Source organism: Salarias fasciatus, chromosome 23, assembly GCF_902148845.1.
Source record: "Salarias fasciatus chromosome 23, fSalaFa1.1, whole genome shotgun sequence".
Lineage (NCBI taxonomy): Eukaryota > Metazoa > Chordata > Actinopteri > Blenniiformes > Blenniidae > Salarias > Salarias fasciatus.
Window position 1 is genome coordinate 15,900,828 of NC_043766.1, and position 14,156 is coordinate 15,914,983.

General features: G+C 40.2%; 1 protein-coding gene across 5 annotated transcripts in view; it reads right to left on the bottom strand.

Annotated features, from left to right (window-relative positions):
• ttll7 (tubulin tyrosine ligase-like family, member 7) overlaps positions 1-14,156 on the bottom strand; it is an 83,161-nt gene that overhangs the window by 42,592 nt on the left and 26,413 nt on the right. The window lies entirely within an intron of this gene.

Below are 14,156 nucleotides of genomic sequence, written 5' to 3' on the forward strand. Positions count from 1 at the left end.
AGAAACACTCTGCCTACAGTGGGGTGGGGGATGGGGGTGTTACACATCAGTTAAAAACCCAGTTGTTATATCTGACAAAACAAATCAGTTACTGTACTTTTCACTCCCTATGTGTACAAAGACATCACGTGACACCAGATTTGTATTAGGAAATAGAGTACAGAAAGGGCAAATGAACTGGCAACTCTAACTGGAATGGTGTCTTAATATATGAGGCAGCTTCAATTGACAATGCGACAGAGTCCGGCACAAATAATGGCTTAGGTTAATAAACCTAAATTTTTCGGATGGGCCACAGCTTTAGTTTTTGATTTGTTTGCTTGTCAGTTTGTATTTGAGAGTTATATTGTAATGCAGATATTGTATGTTATATTTCATTTTGGGTGATATATTTGGTTAATCTCTATATGTTTGGTTTTCCGTTATTATGACTGACATATGTCTACAACGTGGGAGAGCAAGCAAGATCAAATTTTAATTCCACTGTGTGTCTTGTAAGTACAGCAGAATTGGCAATAAATTTCACTTTAACCGTGGTACTTGCAAATTATATAAAGTTTATTTTCTAGATTATAGAGACAAAAATAAGCCCAACTAAAACAACTGTAATGATTTTTACATGTGGGTGAAGGGACAAGGATACATCTGCACATGCTTAACAGTGCAACTTCACTTGAACGCTGGTGACGGTTCGTCATCACAGATTCATATACAGTTTAGAGTCAAAACATTCAGCATTTTAAAGCTTTTAGCTTGTAAACAACAACTGCTCTTTTTTATGATCAATACATCACAGTTCATTGAGTGCACAATTTTTCTTTCAGACCTATTTCTTCATATAGACAAATACTGTAGATTGATTCATTATCATTCCATCAGTTTTCATAAGAGAATAAATACGCACTTACTCCAGAGTGCACCCATTAGTCTCACGCTGAAATACACAAATATCAACCTACATATTAAAACATCTGCCTGATATTCTGTAGGTCCCTTTCTGAAAGCTACATACACAACAAAATGACACCTCTGTACCAGAACTAACATTAATTTTTACAGCTATGAGAAATCTAGAAGCCGATCGGGATTGGACTATGCAGACCAGCATGCATTTGCATTGAACAATAGTACACAGTGACACTTCCTGCATCCTGTGAATGTGGCAGGTTATGCCAAAGACCACTTTATAGCCATTTCTTTAAGTTACTGTTGCTGACCTGGAGGAAAATATGTGACAATTGTCACATAAATCTCAGAAAAAAGTCTCACTATGACCAAGTTTTACAACTTATCTCTTGATGGTATGCCTCTTTTTGGTAATCATGAGGTCCAATCAGACTGTCAAGCATTGTGAAGTCCTCCAGAATACGTGGTATGTGACCTCTCTATTGCGCGACCCTCCTCCTAACTCCAGCTTAACCCCAAGACTCCACAGACAGAGGTGGTGCTCCCAGGCCAAAAGAGGATGGCCGACGAGTTTTCTCCCTGCCCTGGCTGTCCCCAACTGCAAACAGACCTGCTTCCAAGTGAGATGTCACTGGCCTCATTGTTAGTTGGTCCAGTTCACCCAGACCTGGAACGGAGCACACTGCCCATTCACTTCCCAGCTGAAGGACGCCACCGACACCAAAACAAGGAATACCTGTCTGGAGACGCCACACAGCCCGCTGCCTTCATTTGAAAGTGACACAGGCAAAAGGCTTTTTTAAATCTGGCTTCCAGAAGACACCGTTCTTGTCTGTCATCTCCTCTGTCGGGCATAAGCTACTGAAGGACACGGTCAAGTGGCATGCAGGGGGCTTTTGTCACCTGGCTGAGTGTCACCATCATGATCATTAAAAAGGTATGCTTCTTCGACACACACTGTTTTCCTAGTGCCACAGTCTATTCCACTTATTCTATTGCTCGATTAAGAGAGTGAATTTACATGTGTTTTAATGAGACATTCATCTCCAGTTCGAAGTCACCTCAAAGTATTTTAATGAACTTTTTAATTTGCTGAGCAGCTGTGGTAAGACTTTATCTCTGGTCCCCTCCCGTTCCTGACCCATAAAGCATGGTGCTTTAGCAGACTCCTAGCACTGAACACCTGGTCCCAATGCACCTACACCCTAAACATGTTTAGTTTCATTGACAATTAACTTTTTCCTGACCTGCCTCTTTCTCTTTAAAGTCAACATAAGCCTTTGTGGTGGTGCGGCACGGTACAGGTCAGTTGTCGTGTGTTTCCACTGAGTGAAGCTGTAGATAGTTCCAAAAGACCAACGCTCAACGCCGATCCCTTCTCGATACTCCTCCGTGTAAGTGCCCGGTGCACCGGTACGGGCATCACAGGGAGAGCTACAACACTGCCGTCCTCTGATTGGCAGTAACGAACGCCACTTTCGTCAAACCCGCAGTGTTTAAACAGTTCATCAGCTGTAGAAACTTGCTGTCTGCATGTGCCGTTTTACACAAACTGGTTGTTTTAACTTTTTTTTTTTCTTTTTTTCATTTTAAATGTCATAGAGCGAAGGACCGACACAGCCGGAGCAGGATTACTATTGCAACAACACATCATCAGTAGGGTAAAACTAACCTGCCTCACGACAGTCTAAACCCAGCTCACGTTCACTATTAGAGGGTGAAAAATCCAACGCTTAGTGAATTACCATTGCGTAATGACGTCTACATTCAAACCGTGCTCTCTGCAGTGGCACCACGACACAGACATGCTGCACATTTAAGGACCAGCCTGTATCGTGCTGTACTACCACAAACGGCGCAATGGAAACACGGCAATAGTACACAGTGCAATAGGCCGGACATCCTGGTGTTGACTTTTAACGTCAGGTGATTGACTTTTACCCTTTTTTTTCCTTCATGTTAGGCTTACATATCTCCATCTTCAGCACCAGTGTTCCCTACTGGCCTCTGCAGCTTCAAACAACCCACAACCAGCTTGCCATTTTCACTTACTGTGTGAAAGGAGGGATTGTCATCAGTGAGCGGCAGTGTAAATTGCTGTGAAACCTCAGGTTAACGGCTGTAGGCACCAAACTTGTAGGCAGCAAAAGAAACTAGGAAGGGCCAGGAATTGATGTTAAAGGTTGATCTGCAAGCCCCCAGACGGGAGGGAGCTTTCACGTGTCAGAGAAAATACAGTGAGCTATACAAATGCAAATCCAAATAATGGGTTGGTTGGATGGTTGGTTGGGGTGGGCAGGAGAGAGGGGGCAGCAGAATAAAGATACACACAAAGCTATACAGTTCACCCTTTATTTTATTCAGGGTTCACAAGTTTTTAAAAGAGTAAAATCTAACTTATAACTTATAACCAACTTGCATGTGTATGTATTAAATCTTTCTCCACTGAAATAACAGACAAAAAGACATGAAAACAAAATTTGAAATGTTGCCTCATCCCAAAAAATGAACTGTATATGAATTGACAAAACAACTATTTGCTTTCCTCTCTTTGTGTCTCTGTTGTGATTTATATTGTTTTTAGATGCCTGACTCACATGGCAGCCCTGATGCACCTTAATAGTTGTTTTTCAGTATTTTGTTTTGCTTTTCTTACATAAATCCCCTTTTTATTCATTGCACTGTGATTGATGGCAATCTATGTTTGCCATCCTCATTGAGAGTCTGCATTTCTGTAAAATGTTCAATAAAGTAAGCAAAAGAAAAAAAAACTTCCTTAAGTTCTATGTCACTCAACCTCACCTTGCGAGAATCGTGTGATACATTTACCAATAACCGCATAGATGCCCCTGCTGCTTAAGTTGCTACAATGGCTGCATGGCACCTCATTTCGACTCACTACAAACACCTAGACATGGACAGCGTGGACATGGCTGACTTTTTCCAGTCAGTACTGCAGCAGACACTAAGAAAAAACTGTTATTATTGGGCTGTCTCACCCGATAGCACAGCTGGAGCAATGTCACGCAGTATCAAAGGCACAAGGAGCAGAGGTTTCAGGAGAGGATGGCTGCCATGGAAGTCAAATTAAACGGCTTCTCTGGTGGGAAAGACAACTGCACAGTCCCAAAATTGTGGCAAAAATACATTCTATTTGCAGGATATGTTCAGTGAGATTTTGTACAATGCTCTGCATTGGTAACATTAAACAGTCAACAGTAGGGAGGTTAACACAGCCTCTACTTCTGAGGTTACACATAAAACTTTTCAATATAATAGAGTTTACAGTTAGGCCTCACTCTTGAGAATGTTCGAATTAACGCCTGCAGTGAGTTTCTGTCCGCTGTCACTCTCCATCCAGTGATGCCTCACTATTACATTAGTTATCATCTTTGAGGAAACATCAGGCGGTGATTCTACAAATAAGTCAATAGTTAACTTTACATACACCGCTAAAGTTTTGTATAATCAGGGGGCATGATTAAAATGACTGACAGTCTGGTCTGGAATGATTGACAAATTGGAACATGTTGGAAATTGGAACAAAGTGGAACTTGGCTCTCATAAAACATTTAGATTACCTTGTCCTCTAATTATCATTTTCCACAGTTACCCAGTTTTAATTAGTTGCTGGTTCACTGTAACCATGGGTTGTTCCTTGATTTTCTGCACTAGAAAAACCCTCACAGGGTTCCATTATCCAATTTTATCGGTAAGTAAATGTTTGCATTTCATTTGCATTGTTGGCAGTAAATATGATGTGTACAATATACTCCAAAATTTGATCATTTTCTCCAAAGTGCTGTGGCCTAAACTGTGCACCCACCTCCACCTCCACTACAACCTCAGATTTGATGAGACAACCCACCCGATTTAAGCATATTACAAATCATAGATTTTATTTATTAATGCACTTAATATTTAAAAAATCTCAAAGTGCTACGTAGCAAGAGAAGTAAAAGTTTTAATAATCATTAGAATGATTGATAGAATGCATTTTTTTATTTTTGTTTTTTTTATTTTCACGGTACGTTTTGAAATTGTTTTCAAAAAAGTCACTGGTTTGCGGGGCCCTCAGGTGGTCAGGGAGGGTTTGGAGGTTGGTTCAGGGGGCTCGGAGGGCATTTGTATTTGCAGAGAAAAAGAAACTAACAAGAGTTCCCCTCGTAGCATTGAGCAAAGAGGGATGGGCGTGCCTAGGAAGACCGTACGGAAGACCGCTTCCCTAGGGTTCCTCAGGGGTCTGGACGTTATGAGGCCGGTAATTTCAAGCTGGAAGCCCCACTTGTCATCAACATCGCTTGGTCTAACTGAAGACAGTCAGTACCATGAGCACACACATGTATTTTGCTGCATACAATACACACTGCATCGTGAGAAAGGAGTTACCCCCATCATGCCTCAAAGGTGTGGATCAGAAAAGAACCGGCCGAAGCAGCAAGACGGACAGAGACCGATAACCATGAACCTGACATACAAATACAGTAAAATCATTTCATTAAGTGTTTCACCTTTGAGCATCATGCCTTTCCTTTTCACAGTCCACTAATATTTATTAAAGTTCAAACACAACCAAGATAAAGTTTGTTCATAAGTAGGAGTCTTTAGCAATAATTTACACTTATTACAATAAAAACAACGTAAGTGTTGATTTTAACATACATATAAAGAAAATATTAGTCCATTATTAAAAACAGTTTAAGCGGATTACTTGATGGATTTTATTCAAAATATCACACCACCAACTCACAACTGGAGACAGACACTGGATCTTGTATGTCAGTCTGTCGTTGACTTGGCTGTATCTGACCACTCGTGTTTTTTCCATGTCACTTACTTTTATGCAACAGGGGGCCTCTGTGCAAACTGAGTAAACACTATTCGACTTTGTCGTTAGCTACAAATATTACTGACCCTGCAAAAGGGCTCTGGTGATTATACCAGAGGCCTGTGATTCAGGAACAGCAAATGGAGACATACAAAAACATACGGAAAAGAGAAAGTTCAGATTAACTGAAAGAACATGGAGGAAAAACAAATTATTGGCTAAGCATTAAATAGTTCAAGGACAAATAAAATTGTATAACAGTGGGGAGAAACAGGCGAACAATAATTACTTCAGAACCATAATTTCCTATCATAAAAACAAACCCAAATTTTATTAGATCAGAACATATTATCAGACCACAAATTTATATTAAATGAATTTTTGGTAAGAGTGGACACATGCTCTTCAGGATTCTATGAAATAAAAATGTTTCCCAAGGCTCAATCTTGGATCCCCTTCTTTTCAATTTTTACATGCCCATTTTGAAAAAATGTCTACTTGTTTTGTACTAGCCTGCTTTGCTTTGGCTTCACAAGTTAGCACATAATCAGTGTGTTTTATTTTATTTTCGTAATTTTTTTGTGTTTCATATATAATTCAACAATATATGAAAAATAAGATAAAACAAAGCATCCAAACATGTGTGCTTAATAGATGACTGCTAGTAGTAAAAGTAGATGTCAGGCTCGAAATTCATCTTTCCCAGTGGACCTAATCTGCAGTCAGAATGTGTTTTTGCGTCAGAAACACTAGTCGTCCTGTTCCTATCGCCTTTAATAAAAGCCGCTGGACACAGTTCAATACTTCAAAGCAACACAACAGACGACTGCATGTCGTAATTTCAGCAAGAGAGCAAAACTGAGCTAACTGAAGTTTTGTGTAATACAGATCCCCTTTTTCAACCACTCAAGAATGTGGGTAAAGGATTATTAAAAAAAAGAAAAGAAAAAAAAACCTTAAGAGAAAAACACATCAGAGTGCAACATCAAGTAAATTATAATGAAGTTTTTTTGTTTGTTTATCTGAAATCCTCACAATGTGAAAGCTCTTTTAGACTTGTGAAAAGTATCTCATATATTATGGGGCTCGCTCCCGAACTCTGTTCCTCTTTCTTTATTGTTCTTTTGAACTCACCGTTGCTAATCCCGACACAAAGGTGCTTACTGCTATATTGAAGAGTTTCGAACAGTAAATTAAAAATAATATTCACACCACAACTAGCCATCCAGAAACCCACTGCACCATAGTATGTCCAGCCATACAAAGGCCAAAGAAAGCTGTCACTACTGAAAGATTATGCATTAGAATAATTATCCAGCTGTTAAAAAACAAACAAACAAACAAACAAACCTCTGGACAGGTATAACAAAACAGTAAAGCTGATAAAATATCCTGGACAAACAATTCGATGCCATTGATGGTGGACATCCATCTATAAAGAGAAGAAACATGATTTTACAAAGAAGCCTCTGTGTGTTTAAATGTATGTGGCTCTGTGTGCATAAGTGCTCACAAGATTAAGAAATGTCACACTGAGCTGTAGCTGTCGGGGAAATATTGGTACACCCTTTCTTGAGCCAGCACTGTTGGAATCTCTTCCGGCAGACAGTAGTTCCACAAATACCATAGGTGAGCTACTAAATCCTCCCCAGTATGAAGTGGGTTTGTATAGAGATGCCTTTCTGAGGGTTTGTGAGCAGTCATATGGACGTTTTTGGATACAGCAACCATTTATCACAAGGTGGGTGATGAATGTCTTCCAGTACAGTGAGAAAAATAGGAACAGAGACCATATCCAACTCTTTCACTCAATAGAAAGAGGTATACAATACATCCCTCTGTGTGCTGAGGACAGAGCTTCACTTCGATCTACAGTACCTCACCAAAGACAAGAAAAAAAAGAAAAAAAAAAAAGGAAAGAGGTCTGTTTTCATTTAGAGCACTCCCCAATGTGACAGGCACAATGAAAAGAGTATGGCTTTAGAGCACCGTAGCCTATAGGTAACAGCCACACTGGCAGTGATCCCTGTGACGGTTGTCTCGTTACCTGTCTTCATTTCTTAGTTTGATTTGCAATGTCAACCTGTCACAGGATAGACTGGCATTTCACTACTCACTGTCTTTCTGTGTGCTCCCATAGTTTTTTTGGGGTTTTATTTTTTTTTTTTTTTTGTCCCTCTCCTTCCATTCACTGCCTGTCGCACACTCTTCAATAGTTTCTATTCCCCACTCCATTTATTGATGTCTTCCACCATGTTTTGTGACTGGTCACCACCTCCTTCCCACCCACACTTCCCTCCTTTTTCTCACTCCCTCTCATTCTCTGGTTGTTACTTCTCTTCATTCCTCTCTCTCTCCATGTTTCTGTGTTCTCTTTTCCCTCTCTGGCAGAGGAAGTTGGGCTAGTCTGGTCCTAATGAACCCCTGCAGGCTACCAAAACCCCCACTCTGCTTTCCTTAAGGGAGTCTGGCAGGGTCTTATAAGAGCCAATCGTTGTTCCAAGACGCATTCAATAAAAGTGTCAGATGAAAAGATTACAAACTTCTTTTTACTGATTCTTTGATGTGTTTCAGCATCAGTATCACATCAACAAGCTGAATATCAATCAGTCAAGAAACAGAAGGAACACATAAGCCCATAATTTTTCACAGGACATATTTATCTTCATCTCATCATCCAATTAAAATATACTGAGATCAAAAGATGATCTACAGAACAGTAAAACTATACAGAACATGGAACAATTTTTATGTCAGCATCTGGAGGTGTGATTGAGACGTACAAGTAAGCTGCTATTGCTTACGGAGGCAGCTGTGAAATAAAAGGTTGTTGTGGCTGAGCCTCATTATTTTATTAGCTGGCTGTTTGGTTTGAATTCTCTCAGAATTGCAAGTCGATCTACTGATCTTTATTACAAGCCCTTAAGTACAAACAGAAGAGAGGAAACTAAACCTTCAGATTTTGCATGGCTTATTTAATTTCATATACTCTATTAATTTTTGGACAGAGGGCCTGTCTGACAGTGTGTTGCCTGCTGAGGCATGGGAGTAAGAATTGCACTGCTTAAGGATATTTAGTTAGGAAATAGCAACCAAACAATAAAAGCACAGCCTAACAATAACACTGGTATTAAAATAGCAACAGGCCATTTTGCATAACTACAGTGAAGGAACTGTAATCATACTATTGTGTGACAGTTAAACTGTAATGTAATCACCTCAGTCATGAATAAACCTAATTAAAAAATGAGAAAATCTTGCTATGATCATGATTATTTCACTCATTCATTGTTAAAAATGTAGAGGGCAAAAAAAGAAAAAGACAACTAATTCCTGTGGCTTCTTGTCTGCTAGCCTCACTTTAATGATATAGCAACAGCGCCGGATCAACAACAATCATCTGCTTTATTTCCAAAAGAAATTGCTTCCCCACATCAACATCTATCCTGTGTCTGGAATACTCTCTAACACAAGTACAAGGGCTGCTCGTGATTAATCGGTTCAGAAAAACGACCCCCTCTTATTATTCCTGGCAGTGTGTAAACAACCACTGCTTTGACAAGGCTCCCATTTTGCCCCACACACTCAAGTATATCGGCACAGTTCAACCGCTGTCAGAATGGAGCGTTTGTTGCCACACAATGGTGGAAAGAGAAAGGGAGGCAGAGGGAGAGCGAAACCGAGCATGAGTAGCAGAGCGACAGAAAGACAGACAGCTGGCCGCCTGGTTGAGTTGTTCTCTTGTTTCAGCCGTCTTCTCAATCACTGTTTTGTTCTTTTTGTGGCATTTTATGTCGTCCTCTCGGACATGGGGAAACTTTAGCAGTGTGCTGGTAAAGGTCCTGGGAGCAAGAGGGCCAATGATTTTGCTTAGCCCCCAGTCAGCTTAACCCACCTGGCTGGTTGAGTGGCAGGCAGGGGTTGGCGAGTTTTGCCTTTTGAAGACATCACAGCAAACAAGGCTACAAAGAATCAAAGGATCACAAAGTAGTGCAAAAAAAAAAAAAAAAAAAAAGGTAAGCCTAGTAAAGGTGCACACTAATATGCACAACAATATATCATGAAAGCATTCCCTGAGGTGCAGCCATCATTCATAAACATGCACAAAATATGCAATCCTCTCACTCCACAATTTCGGGCGACAGACATCAACAGTTGATGCAGTTCATATTTCTTTTTCTAAATTGCATAAATGTTCACAGACACAGTCACTGCTTGTGCCACACATGCCTGATGATAAATGACTAAATGTTGGGGTATGTTTTCAACTGCCCCAAATACAAAACCTATGCACTCCTAATTTGATACTTATTCCATGAAATAGTCATGTTGGGGGAAATGGATGTGAATAGAGACAGACAGCCTCATACATCATTGTAATTATTCTTTAATAAACCGATTTTGAGCTCACAAGTCACTACTGCCACCTAGGGTTCACAAGTGGAAAGACACTCCAGATGTAAGAGCAATGCCAGTGTACAGAATGAATCACACAAAGTTCCAAAGACAAATCAAAGGCAAAAGGAGAATGAGATGTGGAAAAGGGGGAAGGAGAGCCTCAGAATAATAATTGAGTGCATCAAACTGTATGTATTTTCTATCTGTTTTCATCCTAAAATATTCAATCAAGAGGGGAAGATAATTATTTGGAGAGCACAGGTATTCAGTAAATTCCTCTTTAATCACCCAGAATACACAATCATGTTTGATTCAGCTCTTGTAGGGGTTAGGAAACACTTTCCTGAAGAAATTATAAGAAAGACAGAGATATTCACTAAATCCATGCTCCAAAATCCCTCTGAAACCACTATGCCTTAGGTGACTACTCTTAATTTTTATTCCACACAGCCCATTTTACACCATACTTTATTCCAGGCAAGAAATCTAACTCGCTTTTTCCAGCCTGTGCATGACTGTGGTGTGTGCGTATGTATGTCAGAAGAAAGGAAACAGTGAAAATGCGCATCTGTGTCATTGTATGTGTTTACAGTTGCCAGAACAGACTACATCCCACAAACACATCTCCAACACAAACACACACACACACACACACACACACACACACACACACACACACACACACACACACAATTTCACTCAAACGAAGAGGAAGTCTGGATTATGTTGGCCGAGGTATGGACAAAACTCATCTTGAAACAATTGTAGGCAGAGAACAGAATTAAAGTTGCAGGAAGGAGTACAGGGAAGTAGAGGGGGGGGGGGGGGGGGGGGTTTGAAGACTCGCCACCCTTTGGCAGAGCAGTCCAGCTGCAATCTGTTGACCTGTTGTTGTAATGCCTATTCACACATGCACAAACACACCAAGATGCAAATAGACACAAACAAACCCATGCCACAGTTGACCTAACCATGCCTGCCTCATTAGCTGCCAATCATTCTACACAACTGCCCCGAAGAGTGGAAGAACAGGAAGAAAAGGGAAAAAAGATGGATGAGAAAATAGTGTTTAAGTTGTTGCCAACATTAATCATGGTGCCTTAGCTCCAATGTTTGATTGTATCTTAATACAGAACAATGACAAGTAAAAGACCATGAAAGGCATTATTTCTTCACCCTTGCTTTTTTTGTTCACGTTTATTTTACACAGAGTAATGCTGCCTTTCTCACTGGACAAAAAGATGGGCTATTAGCAGGAGTTTGATTACAGGAAAATCAGAAAACTCAACCCGACATATAGACACACACACACATTCGAAATGCCAGAAAACTGCATGGAAACCTGCACAATAAGATAAACACAACAACACACACACACACACAAGCCCTAACAACCATGCAGGTTTGTGATACTCGTGTTCACAAACATGTTTCCTCACTACCATGATCCTTTTCACCTACAATGGGGAAACTGATTTTTTGGGCCTCTATCCATCGCCTTACTCTATAATGTTTTACAGATATAAGATATAAGGGTGTAGAACTTAAAAAAAACAGTGGATCAAATTTGGGCACATGGATTCACTCATTCCTTTTCAGTCACCCACAGAACTGTCAATAATAATTTTAACATTAAAAACCCAATTATTTTGACCGAATGTGATGGTATTTATCATACTGCCTAACAAAACAGGAGAAGAACTGAGGGCTGAGATAACAGCGTCCCACTGATAGATTTTGCCATCCAGTAAACGCACTCCATTTGAGTCACGTTGGATTTGAAATCACATTGTGTTCGTCATCACTTGCACATTTTAATTTTAAAACACAACACAACGATGTGCTTGCAGAATTTATAGATTCATAGAATACATTTTGTTTCATGAGGTGGTTCCTGTAAGCAAATTAACATTTACATTGCTTTTTCTTAAGATTTTATTCACTTCACAAAAAAGAAAACACTCATTGAACCCTTCAAAGCAAAGGCCTTGACTGGAACAATAGAAGGTACTGTTGAAGCGGACTGCATGTGTACTCGATGCATGTGTAGGTGTGTGTGTCATTATGCACACACTTGAGTGTGTTTCTTTATGAAGTAAAGATCACGGCTCAATGAAACAGCTTTTCTATACAAGACTCAGACACTGTCTAGGTTGGTGTAATGAAACTGAATATATCAGGTTACGACATTTGAGGAAGTGAGCGTGCATGTGTGTGTATGTGTTTTTGTAGTCTTGACACTTTGAATGTCAATAGGAGGGAAAAAACTTGTGTTGAAAACTGCTGAATTAAGATAAGGATCACACAAAGGCCTGTTTCTCCCTTTTTACCTTTTCTTCTCTGCTTTCTATGCTTGCTTGCAGCACAGTGTCTGGTTGATACTTGGCCTTGGTTTAAGAGTTAATACTCCTACCTTCCCTGTTCTCGCCCCTAGTGACAAGCTATTTAGCAGGTGTGCGCCAGTGCGACAGATGCTTTTTGAGTATCTATATTTGTTAACAACGATTCGTCTTTGTGTGCGTGTTTACAAAGAGCTGGTATGTTGTGCCTCACACAGAGGTTTTCTTGCAATAGCACGGTATCAAGTAATAGAAAAATTGTCCTGTTATCCCAGGAGTTTGGTGCTGCACTCTTTAAATACCTTCTCCAAAGAAAAAAAAAAAACATGGTCATTTTGCCAGGGAAAAACTGAAGGATGTAAAAAAAAGAAAAAAGAAAAGAAAAAATGCCACCACCACCCCCTCCCACGCACAGAAAACACCTGACAAAAACACAAATGCAAAGGACACAACTAATGTCATCTGACAGTTTCTTATACATGATACCATCTAGCTTTCAGGTTTCCAACTGACTTTGAGCCTGCACAGGTTGAACTTTCATTTCCTGGCTGTAGGTTTTCATGTCTAACAATCAGCTCTGACGTTTTAAAGAGTACGCAAGGACGTCGCTGGAACAGCAGTCTGGTTAAAGCCCCAACGAGGCGTTGCACAAGTAATTCACAGTGACACCAATACGGAAATCTGAGCAGAGGAGTTCACAAATTAAAACAAACCTGCACTCCCCACATTATGTTTCAATTCCTAACGCAATTTTTACTGTTTTTTGAGAGACTCGGCGGGTGAAATAAAATAAATAATTCAAAACAATGGGGAAATGTGGTGAAATAGAGATAGTTTACCACAAAATGCTGCAAAAGGGGTATTCTGAAAAATTAAACTTAGACCTGAGGGCTTGCCATTGGGTACCGTTAGTGGCAATCAGCCTATGGGCCAGACTGTGTATTGTGTCCCAGTTGAATAGGAAGGAATGACAGTGGGGTAAAAAGTGGTAATAAAGTTATTTTCAGGCTTGACAGCATCCGTGGTGAGGATGTGAGAAGGGGTCTCTGTGTGTATCCAACTATCCCCTGACTAATCAGCTGAATTTTGGAAATAAATGATTGTTGCTGTAAATGTTGCGTGAAACAGAAGTGGGGTTTTTGTGTGTGTGTGATGTTAATTGATGAGAATTATAGAGAGCTGCTAGTAGCACAGGGGGGATCATTACTGCTGGAGTGGAACAACTGCATTCACGGCTGTTTACTAACACACACACACACACACACACACACACACACACACACACACACACACACACACACACACACACACACACACACACACACACACACACACACACACACACACACACACACACACACACACACACACACACACACACACACCAGTCAAAAGGAACGTGATACTTTTGCCTCTCTCTTGTGCATCGTTTTGTCTTATACTACAACTGTTCAGCCACACATAAAGAGTCAAGTGGGGCAATAATAGCACACTAATTCCACAGAGAGGAAAAATCGCAGCACCTGAAACCACAAACATGCTCCTAGATGAACCTCTTTTCCTTCTCCCGAAATCTCCAATTTTTATTTCAGATTGTATGATGGAAAAAAACAAAAAACAAACAATTATCCCCCAGGCATTTCCCATCCTTGAGTCAGTTTGTAGGAAGGAGGTGGGGGTGCTGC